Source organism: Prunus mume, linkage group LG8 (genome assembly GCF_029339155.1).
Source record: "Prunus mume cultivar Tortuosa linkage group LG8, ASM2933915v1, whole genome shotgun sequence".
Taxonomy (NCBI): Eukaryota; Viridiplantae; Streptophyta; class Magnoliopsida; order Rosales; family Rosaceae; genus Prunus; species Prunus mume.
The window spans coordinates 22,428,491-22,440,966 of NC_142705.1; the positions used below are offsets into that span (position 1 = coordinate 22,428,491).

General features: G+C 36.8%; 2 long non-coding RNA genes across 2 annotated transcripts; one reads left to right on the forward strand and one right to left on the reverse strand.

Annotated features, from left to right (window-relative positions):
• The first annotated feature begins 6,480 nt into the window (after positions 1 to 6,480).
• On the forward strand, positions 6,481 to 9,785 carry LOC148915075 (uncharacterized). The gene is made up of 2 exons (XR_016122770.1): positions 6,481 to 6,647; positions 7,541 to 9,785. It is a non-coding gene; the product is annotated as an uncharacterized LOC148915075 (long non-coding RNA).
• A 373-nt stretch (positions 9,786 to 10,158) lies between these two features.
• LOC103342312 (uncharacterized) lies at positions 10,159 to 11,755 on the reverse strand. The gene is made up of 3 exons (XR_514823.3): positions 11,632 to 11,755; positions 11,196 to 11,285; positions 10,159 to 10,182 (listed from the first exon to the last, which is right to left on the reverse strand). It is a non-coding gene; the product is annotated as an uncharacterized LOC103342312 (long non-coding RNA).
• Positions 11,756 to 12,476: the final 721 nt, after the last annotated feature.

Sequence of the window (12,476 nt, forward strand, 5' to 3'; positions counted from 1 at the left end):
TGCTTGTAAAATGGTTCAGCAAACGTCGTGAATTGGCTTTGAAATGCACATCAACATTGTGCCCCGAATTTGGCAACAAGAAGCTGAGAAATAGGTTGGAAGATGCTTCACGGAAGAATGTTGTGAAACTCAATCACATAGAGTATAATGTTGTGGATGGTGATATGGACAACCTCGTACATTTTACGAACAACACTTGCAGTTGTATGAAGTTTCAACATGAGCAGCTCTCTTGCAAGTGCGTAGTTGCAGTTTGTCGCTTCTTGAAACTAAATATATACTCCAAGCGTTCTCGGTATTACACTAAAAAAACATGGTTGGATGCTTATTTTGAATTTATCTACTTGGTACAACCTCAAGAGATTTGGGTGATTCCTGAAGATGTCCAAAGTCAAGTTGTGCTACCTCTAATTGCAAAGGTCATGTCCGGACGACAGAAGAATCAAAGGATTTCCTCACAAGGAGAGAGCACCGTTAGAAGAAAGTGCTCAAGAAGAAGGTGCTCAATGTGTGGTGACATAGGCCACAATAAAAGCACTTGTAAAGAGCATGTTCCACTTGCCAATGTATCTTAGGCATTTTGCTTTCATGCTTTCATGTATCTTAGACTGTCAATTGTTGTATTGCTATTGCGTTGGTTACTGTGTTGCTGTCGAATTCTATCAAATTTGGATAGTTGGGGATGTATTGCGTTTCTATTGCCTGTTTATTTCCATGTACCAAATGAAAATGCCTGGAAAGGTACTTCATATTTTTCCATGTACCACATGAATATGCTCACCACAATTCCTTTCAATGCAATTGTTAGCCACTTATTGTCGATATACTTATTTCTATATGGTTATCTGGTGTTTTCAAAAATTATTGTAAGGCCCTGTTTAGTATCCTACTCAAAAAAGTAAACTGAAAAACTATGATTCTTTTTAAAAACATGAGTTTTCAAAAAGTGATTCGTGGGGCTAACTGATAAGTTGACACAGACAGATCATTAGAAATTACCTCACTTGATTAGGGCACTGGCAGGGCAGAGGGGGGTATTGCATCGAACTCATCCATACAAAAATCACTGTCATTATTTTCATATACAGCGATGGTCACTTGCTTGATATGACCGGTCGTTTACACCGAGAGCACCTGCTTCATCTCCAGATATGGGTGACCGGTCGAGTTCCAAATGGCGATCAATCATTTCTTCACAGAGGCCACAAGTTTCATCTTCAGGATATGGGCGACTGGTCACTTGCTTCAGTGCGACATGTCGTTTTCTTCTCGAGAACATTATCTTCAAATACATCATAATCCAATCCAAGACTCTCCAATTCACTCCCCCTCTCCCCCTGAATTGGAGAGGAGGGAGAGATATAATATGGCACTTCTTCATGGAATGTCACGTCTAAAGTAACATGCACCTTCTTCCCATAATCCAATTCTCGAGAACAGTATCTTTAAACACATCATAATCCAATCCAAGACTCTCCAATTCACTCCCCCTCTCCCCTTGAATTGGAGAGGAGGGAGAGATATAATATGGTGCTTCTTTATGGAATGCTACGTCCAAAGTAACATGCACCTTCTGGGTAGGTGGATGATAGCACTTATAACCCTTCTAAGTAGAAGAGTAACCAATAAAGACACATCGCAGAGCAAGGATCAAGTTTACTCTGTTGATGAGAGTAGACATAAACATAGGCAACACACCCAAAAGTTTAGGGGGCAACTTGGAGACTGAGACAGGGGAACCATGGTCACCAAACACATCATGTGTAGTCTTGAAATCAAGAACCCGGCTAGGAGTATGATTAATCAAATAGGCAGCAGCTAAAACAACATACCCCCAAAGATGATGGGGAACACACATGTCTAACATAAGGGAGCGGGCAACTTCAAGTAATTGACGATTCTTGCATTTAGAAACATCATTCTGCTGAGGAGTAAATGGGGTTGTTGTTTGGTGAATAATACCTTGAGCACGGAAGAAAGATGCCAAAGTGTTATTCACATATTCCTAGCCGAGTATGAAACTGAGTAGACACCATAGTACAGAACTCTGGAAGGATGAAAGCAACATTATCTTTATTTTTCAGCAAGAAAACCCAAGTGAGTGGGGTACAATCATCAATAAATGTGACGAACCAACGAAATTAGTTCGAAGTAATGCGAGCCGGACCCCACACATCAGAATATACTAAATCAAAAGGCTTTACAGCCTTATTGTCACTCAAAGGAAACACAGTACGATGACTCTTGGCCAAACTACATGTCTCACACTTCAAACTGGACCCATCACAAGAGTGGAATAAAGATGGAAACAGACGCTTAAGGTAGCCAAATGACGAGTGTCCCAAGCGATGATGCCATAACCAAATTTGTTGTTTGTCTTTGACACTCCAACTTTGAACAGTATTGACGACACGATCACAAACTGATGCAGAAGGCAATGTCAAATAATATAACCCCCCTATCCGTTTACCATGCCCAATCGTCTCGTGATTCTTAAGATCCTAAAAAGAGTAATGCGTAGGATATAAAGTAACAGAAGCATTAAGTGTATCAAGTAATGGATCAACATATAACAAGTTACAATGGATATTGGGAACTAGTAACGCACAAGACAATGACAGAGTAGGAGTGAGAGAGATTGTGCCCTCACTAGTAATTGGAGAGGGCAAGCCATTAGCACTAGTTATGTATGAGTCACGGGTGTTACTAGAAAACTCATCAAAAAATTTAGTATCATAAGTCATGATCAGAAGCACTAGTGTCAATTATCCAAATATTGAAGCCAGTACCTGCTATAGAATCAGAAACACAAATTTGCAGAGGCAGTAGCAACAACACTAATAATGGAGTTATCACCCATGATTGCAGCAGAAACTCAACAGATCACGGCAGAGTATACAATGAAACACAGCAGATGCTCGAAGACAGGCATGAACACAGCAGAATACACATTGGAACACAACAAAGGCACAAATACGGCAAATGCACGAAGACATGAATGACATGAACACAGTAGAGGCACAAACACTACAACACAACACACAAACCCAGGAGGGCACACACAGCACAAGTAGAGAAAAAAATATGGGGATAGAAGGTATTTATAGTACAAGGATGTAGCCCTAGTAGGGTCAAACTAGGAAACAAGATAAAATCCTAATTACACAATATTTGTATAAAAGGAAAGAAATATAATCATAATAAACTTGGAAATAAATATCTTAATTAAGCTAAGATCTCGCTAACAGAAAGTACATGTGATTAGCGCATCAGCATAATGTATTGCCTCTTCCTACTAACATAAACATAAGATATGCCAACTTTAATCCCATGAAAAAAAAAATGAATATTATGGAATCCATCCATCATGAAATGGTAGGTTGCATAGCAATATGCAGAATAGAAATGTTACTAAACATGATTGATGGATGGTAAGAGACACAAAAGATAAAAGTCTATATGACATTCCAGATGTTACGACAAACAGTCAAAAGAGCATTAAAAATCTCAAACTCTAGTATTGACGACAAAGAGCCTTCATCCATCTTTAGTATTAAAGCTTTTATCCCTGCATCTGCATGACCCAGATAAGAAGAAGACTGGATGACCTAAGTGAGAGAAGATGACTGGATGACAGAGGAAATGGAGATTTGGAATCACAACAATTAATGAAAGATAAGGAAATCACTAAAAAGGAGATGGAGTGCAAAAAAGAGAAAAGAAGAGTGCCAAAATCACATTCCAAGGTAAACTTAAAAAATTAAAAACCACTTGAACCCAGAACCTAAGAAGTTTAAGGGCCCGTTTGGTATCTTACTTGGATCCAATTTTATAAACTCAAAAACATATTTGCCCTAAAAAGCTGTTTGGTAGGCCCATTTTTTAAAAATTCAAACCCAAAATAAATTCAAAAACACCCCTATTATTAAAAACAAAGAAAGTGAGGCTCTCTCTCTCTCTCTCTCTCCTCCCTTTGTCGTCTCTCTCTCTCTCTTGAGCACCACCAAAATTGATTGGGTTTATGCCTCACATCTTTTTCCTTTTCTTTTCTTAATTTCAATTTGGGGATTGGGTTTATGATTTTCTGATTTTAATTTCAAATTTTTTTAGATCAATATTCTCCTAATATACATGCCAAGTCTAAATATCTCATTAGCCATTATGCGTCAACTCATCGTTTGTCTAAGTCATATGCATCATATTTGTGTCAATTATCTAGTGTATGTGTGCCAACTAAGCTGCAAGATGCTTTATCTAACTCCAAATGGATGGATGCCAAGAATGTTGAAATGAATGCCTTGAACAAGAATAATACATGGGATTTAGTTCCTTTGCCACGAGAGAAGAAAGCTGTTGGATGCAGATGGGTGTTTACTTTAAAGCATAAAGCTGATGGTTCCATTGATTGTTACAAGGCTAGATTGATAGCAAAAGATTATACTCAGACCTATGGAGTGGATTATTTGGAGACCTTTGCTCTAGTGGGAAAGCTCAATACTGTGCGTGTACTATTGTCCCTGGCTGTTAACCGAGACTGGCCGTAATTACAATTCGATGTCAAAAATGCGTTTTTATATGGCGACCTCAAGGAGGAGATTTACATGGATCTCCCTCCTGGTATTCCTGTAACCTCTAAGGAGGGTGTCGTGTGTAAGCTGTGAAAGTCTTTATATGGATTGAAGAAATCTTCAAGAGCGTGGTTTGGGAGATTTGCAACATCTATGAAGAAATTTGGGTATGTGCAGAGTAACTTAGACCATACTTTGTTTCTAAAGCATCATAAATGTAAATTGACAGCTTTAATTATTTATGTTAATGATATGACTGTGACTGAGGATGATCAGGCAGAAATACAAAATCTTCGGAAGTATTTGGCTTCCGAGTTTAAGATGAAATCATTGGGTGATTTGAAGTACTTTCTTGGAATTGAAGTTGCCAGATTTAAACATGGTATCTTTTTGTCTTAAAGAAAGTATATTTTGGAATTACTTTATCAAGACTGGAATGTTGGATTGTAAACCAATTAATACCCCTAGTGAACAGAATCATAAGTTGGGGTTGTATCCTGATCAAGTCCCTACAAATAAAGAGCATTATCAACGACTTGTGGGGAAATTTATTTATTTATCTCATACACGTCCTGATATTGCATATGCAGTGAGTGTAGTGAGTCAGTTTATGCATTCTCCTACTGAAGGTCATATGGGTGCTTTGTGATGCGTATTTTGAGGTATCTGAAAGTAACTCCTAGAAAGGGGTTAATGTTTTGCAAGTATGGTTATACAGATGTGGAAGGGTATACGGATGTTTATTGGGCTGGTTCAGTCACTGATAGACGCTCTACATCTGGGTATTTCACATTTTTTGGTGGTAATCTTGTTACTTGGAGGAGTAAAAAGCAAAAAGTGGTGTCTAGGTCCAGTGCCGAGGCCGAGTACTGTGGGATGGCTCAAGGTGTGTGCGAGTTACTATGGTTGAGAAGATTGTTGAGAGATCTTGGGTTTGGACCCCAGAAACCCATGGATTTGTATTGTGATAATAAAATTGCAATTGCAATTGCGCATAATCCTGTGCAACATGATCGTACAAAGCACGTGGAGGTTGATCAACATTTTGTTAAAGAGAAGTTGGTTGCTGAAATTATTTCTTTTTCGTTTATATCATCTGATATCAACTGGCAGATGTTCCTACGAAAGCTGTGTCTACTACAGTCTTTCTCAACTCGCTTGACAAGTTGGGCATGCGTGACATCTTTGCTCCAACTTGAGGGGGAGTGTTAGCGAGATCCTAGCTTAATTAAGATATTTATTTCCTAGTTTATTAGGATTATATTTCTTTCCTTTTGTACATATATTGTGTAATTAGGATTTTATCTTATTTCCTAGTTTGACCCTACTAGGGTTACATTATTGTACTATAAATACCTTCTTTTGGAGAATGAAATACAACCTGAAAAATATTATACCCATATTGTTTGACTCTTTCTAGGACTTCAGGGTGTCTAACATGGTTCTTATGGAGTGGCCAAGGAAAGACATGGTTTTTTATAGAAATGTGAGTATTAACAAGTTTCTTTCTGTAATACCCCAAAAAATTCAAAGTGGATTTTTATATTTTAGTCAAAAATAATATTTTGGTGGACAATGATTATGGGTATTTTATCAAGTGATTTTGGATGGAGATTATTAAATTAAGTGTGTTTAATTTCAAGTTGGACAAAATGACCAAAATACCCTATGTGTGAAAAATTACCAAAATACCCTTGTATGCTAAAAAAAAAAAAATGAAACGTGGAGGGCATCAAATCACCCTCCTCTCATTCTTCCCTTCTTGCCTCAAGCTTTCAAATTTGCCATTATGAAAGGATGAGTCACCTAATCTAAAGTGGTGAGTCACCTAGCCTAAGATTCTTCAATCATGAATTTATTCTCTTCCTCCTCATTCATTGTATCATTACTCTTCCTCATTCACAATATTTTCATCCTCGTTCTTCTTTTGTTCCTCTTCAAAATCCAAAATTCGTCACTTCCTTGGAGCAGCCGAGAACTCAAATTTCGGAAGCTCAAATGAGAAAACTTCCTTCACAAAAGTTGTTCATTTACGTGATTCCTATAACATACTCAAATTTCGGAGGCTTTGAAAAGTTGGTATGATCACAATATGTTTACCATTTTTAGATTTCGCAGTAGTATGCTCGATTTCAATATGTTTCTATGATCTCATGTACTCAAATGACTTCGGTTCCTTCATCAAAGTTGTTCGAAATTCTGTCTATTAAAACTTTAGGTTGATCGGACTTCTATGGCCACCATGGGAACGTTTAGAGTGGAACTGGTTTATAGTCTTCGACCCTAGTTCCTTCCCTCGTTTTCAGTCCAAAACACTCATTTTGGAAACTCAAAACACTATGGATTCTTCATGATAGTTACTCCAAATTCTCCTCTTTATAACATATCCAAAGATGTGTACTTTCTCTCAAATGGCTTGTTACTTGTCATTCAATTGATCAAATTAGCCACTATCATCTCAAGTAAATGATTCTTTGAAGGTGTTCTACTCTGCTTACTTTCGAGGATGAACCCGCACAAGGTTAAGCTTCCATGGTTTTATCGTTCCCCTTGCAAAGAAGAAAAAAAAAATACAAATATAACCAAATAAGTGATTTAATTGGCAAATGCCATGACAGATATTTATTGCATATGTATTGCACATGTATTGCACATGTATAGCCCTTTATTGCTTGTGTATGCCCCCATATATCCTTTTTTTTAAAGTCTGTTAGAATAAATTTATAGGGGGCGTATGAAGTTTGTGTATTGCCATTGTATAGCCTTTTATTGCTTGTGTATTGCCATTGTATAGCCTTTTATTGCTTGTATATTGTTAATGTATTGCGGGCATATCTTTTTTTTTTTTTCAAGTCTATGTTGGAATAAATTTATAGGGGGAGTATGGAGTTTGTGTATTGCCATTGTGTAGCCCTTTATTACTTGTGTATTGCTACTATATTGCCCTCGTATATCCTTTTTTTTTTTTAAAGTCTGTATTGCAGGTATGAAGATGGGGATGGGGATGGGAATGACATACTCACCCCCGATTCGACCTATCGCCATCCATATACAAAGGTATTAAAACCTTGTAAGTGCACAAATCAAATGATAGTATAGCAAGCAAGCAAGGGTCATTCCCACAGAGATTGTAATCTAAAGAGATGTTTATCAATGTCACACAACGAAAACTAAAACACAATTAAACATGAAAACAAAATAAAGATTGAAACCACAAGAACTTCCACACACACACCAACACCAAGGGGGGTTTCGATTTGATTTTGTGAATAAAACAAAATAAGGAAAACAAAATAAAACAGAATTTAAATTAGAGTTTAAGAGAAATTGGTTTAAAATCAATCAAGAACAATAGCTAGGACTTACTATCCACCTCCAAACAATCAATCAATCCATAAACAATAATAGATAATCAATTTCTAGCAAGCATATGATGATGACACTCACAACAAGATCATGGCATTTGACTCAAGTTGTATGATTCTCTCTTAAGTGTTTGTAAAGTCTATGTCATTTACATCAATACGTGTATTCTTAATTGAAATCTAGTATGACATTTACTCACATTAACAATCAAGAATCCATTAAGATCAAAGAGAATATGAGTGTCACAAAAACCCTAAAACATGGCATTTGTTATTAGAAATTCAAGAATCGATTTCTCATAACTAGTTCTTAACCCAATTATTCGTTGCAAACAAGAACACATTCAACATGGAAATTGACCTATGTTCTACAACAATTTAATTCCAATACATGCTTCAAAGTTAGCTATTACAACATAGAGAAACCAAAATCATCACGCTTGTAGAAACTGAAAATCCATTCAAACTTGTTTATAAAATTGAAATCATGTTTAGGGCTTCAAGATTAAGCCCTAACTAACAAGAAATTAGTTACTCATGTTCTTGGATGAACTCAAAAATAAATACATAAGAACTGAAAAGTAAAAGAAGGAAGGAAAAGAAAGAACTCATTGGCAGCTTTCTCCTTGTGCGCAATTGGTCTCCTTAGGACGTGAATCTTTTGTATGGGGGCCTTAGCTGGCCTTTTATATCACTTAAATCAGAGTTTTAAACCCTAAAATTGACTGAAAAGTCGTCCAATAAGTCTTGGTAAACAATGAATCCAAATAGGAAAGTAAAAATCACAATTCCTAACTCCACAGGGAAATACAGCTTAGTCCAATTGTCACACGATTTGGGGATCTTCGGCCTTCTAGAAAAATTAGTAAAAATATATTTTAGAAAGATAAATGTCTTATCTTTCCAACCATATATAGCATGTAACTTGGAAAATTCTGGAAGGCTTCCATTTCTTCACATTCATGTAACATGTACGAAACTGTCCTGTCTGCACGTGGGCTAATTTTACTTGTAATACTGTACCAATTGGCTTGGTAGAAAATTCTAGCAAAATCATAGATTGAACTTCAAGATGTTAGATTTCATCTCCAATTGTCCTTGTGCTAAAATTCCTCCAAAAAGTTGATTTTCCCTTAAAAACTTTCTAAAAGTGCAGAAAAATTAAAAATCAGAAAAGTAAAGTAATAAGCCCCTTTTAAATCTAATTCTCCTACAAAACCTAAGTAAAAAGAGTACATAAATGAGTATATTTATGGACTTATCAAAAGGCAAAAAGAATGAGCTATATATACGCATAATATATATAATGTGCTCTCTTCAATGTATAATATAAATAAAAGTTGTTGATGCTCTTTTTGGGAGGTCAACTTAGAGAGAAGATTAGAGTTTTCAACAGGGGAGAAGGTGAGGACCTTTGGAATGAGAAGAACCTGCATAAGGAAAAGTGGAAGAAACAGTCGTTAAGCTTCAGACATCGGTGTGGTGCCGGCCGAAGGCTCTCTGATGCTTAAGTCAGCTATGAGTGGTAAATTTGGCGAGTAACAGTAAAGGTGAGAAAGTAGTTACCTTTTTTACTTGGGTACTGTTCTCTATTTATATGAAAGTGAAAATTGGAGCTTTGCACAAAGTTTCAATGTGGGACTTTGTGCAAGTTGCTGTGGTGGTGACACGTGTCCTTGGAGATTAGGTTCGGCAGTCGGAAGCTTCAGCGAAAGCTTCTACAGGTGTCTGCTGCTTCGGAAGAGTGTATTCCTTCGGCAGGAGAGAAGGCGTGTCTGCCTTGGTGCTAGTCGTTTTGATGTTGGATATGCTCGGTTGATTATGGTGTAAATAAAAGTACTTTTCCATTGCATACACTTGCAAATATATAAAAACAACATATTCAAAAACTGAAATTTCTGAGGTAAATTGAACTCAATTTCATTCCATGAGGACTAAATAATTACATCGTCTGTCTGATACACAAATAGTCCCTCAATTACATGTTTTTTTTTCCTTATAACTACAGTACACTTCCTGCAACTAAATGGAATGTTGTCCCACCCCAAATTGATGAAGGTTCTCAATGACTACAATCTTCTAAAAGACAAAAATCTAGGTCCAATTGTCATGAGAAAAAAAAGAAGAATAAGTCAATTATCTCAAGACATAAGAGTTAGGGTTTCGAATCACTAGAGACCAAGCTTCGTGGCATGATCTCGTACTCTACCAATTGTTGCTTCACCTTCAAATTCATCCATCATCTTCATCTACATATATAAATATGTATATACAGAGTAATACAAAAGACAAATTGGTATTAATGAGGTACATCTTTGATACGCTCTATTGGAACCATCACTTTCCTTTTATTGCTATATATACAGATGCGCAAAAGCACAAGCAAGCCCAATTTAAACTCTCCTACTTACGTATCAAGAAAAGACAAACTTAAACTCAAAGTAGACTAAGTTTCTTATAAAAATAGAGTTCATTGTTTTTCGTCTGTGCTTCATTTGCAACTTATAACTCACATGGTATCCAAAATTTCAAGCAGTGCATGACAACTCAATCAAGTTAACTCCAGAACAATGAGAGAACAACAATATTAATCAATGAAAGAATTATGCAAGAGGCTGATCATTGATCAACAACATTAACTCCAAAACATAGACACCACAGAGGTATGCAGTACAATTTACTTTCATTCAATTTCTACACAAAAATAATCTTTTAGATTGATATAGCCATTCATTGCAAACTAAAATTTCACAGCCATTAGAATAATGTCAAGAGGAGGAGTATCATATCACCTCAGAATTGGAAAACATCTAATGGACGAGGAAAAGCAAACCTACTAAGCACAAGACGAAAGGCCTTACTGCTCAAGCTTGATCAGCGCACATCTACATGGACGTTAACCCCCGTATGATCATATTGCTTATTTTTTCTATTCTCGGCATTGGCTTTGCACCATTTATGTTTTAAAGGCATACATGAATTGTTCCAAATTAAAAACTTCAAACCACAGGTCCTAATTATAGGCAGTAAATTATGACGTAATAAAAAATAGCCATTGGAGTTGAATCTAGGGAGCTGAAAGCATCACAAGGCTCAAAGAAACCAAATCAGGGGACCACATACAACAGAGGCAGTAGTGCTAGCTAGTACTGCAGGGCAGGGTATGGTAGGGCAGGGCATGGCAAGGGACATTTTGATGCAAATGCTAGAGAGATAGACCCTTTCTTTTAGGTAATTGAGGAAGAGGAAGCAGCAGCAAAACCTGGCCATGTGAAGCAGCAACATCAGACCCTTTCTATGTTTCTTTTGTTTGCTCACATACTTTTTTGCCATATCATAGCCCTTAGAATTCCTGCAAAATAATATTCTCAATTTCACAATGACACAAAACAGTGTAGCATTAACTTGTTCACAGCACAAGTTAAATGGCGACGTTGAAACGAAAGAAACTCAAGACATGACATAGAAGTTGAAAAATAAGAAAATAAATCTAATAGAATTCCAAATATCAAATGACACAACCAAGTATCCATTCACTATAAACTGACATAATATGGCACTTATGCAAGTCTTCATGTAAAAACAGGGACATTTCTTAAGCATTGTTAAAAGGTAATCAAACTAATGTCAACGGTGATCTAACAAAACCATTATGCACTGTAAAGACATCTTCGTAAACAAATTATAATAAAACTCACATGTTCTTCCTTCCATTTAGATGGGTTCATTGGGTCCTCCTAGAAGTTCACCTTTAAGTATATATCATGAGAATTGTCCCAATTGGTTTGTATCTCAAAGAAAACCAAAGTGCGCTCATTAAGGTGATTCATCGAACACCTGCAGACCATTTTTTTCATGCATTCATCAACTCAACCTAACCAAACAAATAGAACCATATATTCAGAACAAGCAAATAAGCATGATAAATAAAACCATGTACCAAGAATTTGGATTTTGAGCAACTTTCTAGACCACTATATGAAATTGAAACAAACGGAAGAAAACACAAATAACATATGGGTATGAAAGTAAAGGCGAAAAGCTAAGTTGGGTACCTGAGACGTCATTTCTAGGTATATGGATTTCAGGAATGCTAAAGAAAATTGAGAAATTTGTTGACCCGGAGGGGAAGAACGGCGGTTGAAACAAGTGACAAAGAGTGAGAGATGGAGGTGGAGAACAGTAGTCGAAAGAGAGAGAGTCAGGTCGCCGTCGCCAATGTGGGTTATGAGGAGGTGACAAGTGAGAAAGTGAGAGAAAACAAAAGAGATGAGAGGTGAGTGAGTGAGTAAGCGAGAGTGAGAGCTTTGAGCTCAGAACCACAAAAAAGAGTGACATAAGGGCAATACACAGACATTAGGGAGGTTTTATATGGGGCATTTGTGATTAAGTTTCAAAAAGGGGATATTAGAGCACTTCCAGCAGTTTGTCCTTTGTCGTGGCAAGAGGGGGGCTAGGGCAGCTACTATTCATGTGAATAGTGGCTGCCGTTGCTAAAAGCAATGTGTTTTTCCACCAGTTGCTATGGCAAAGGGAAAATTTT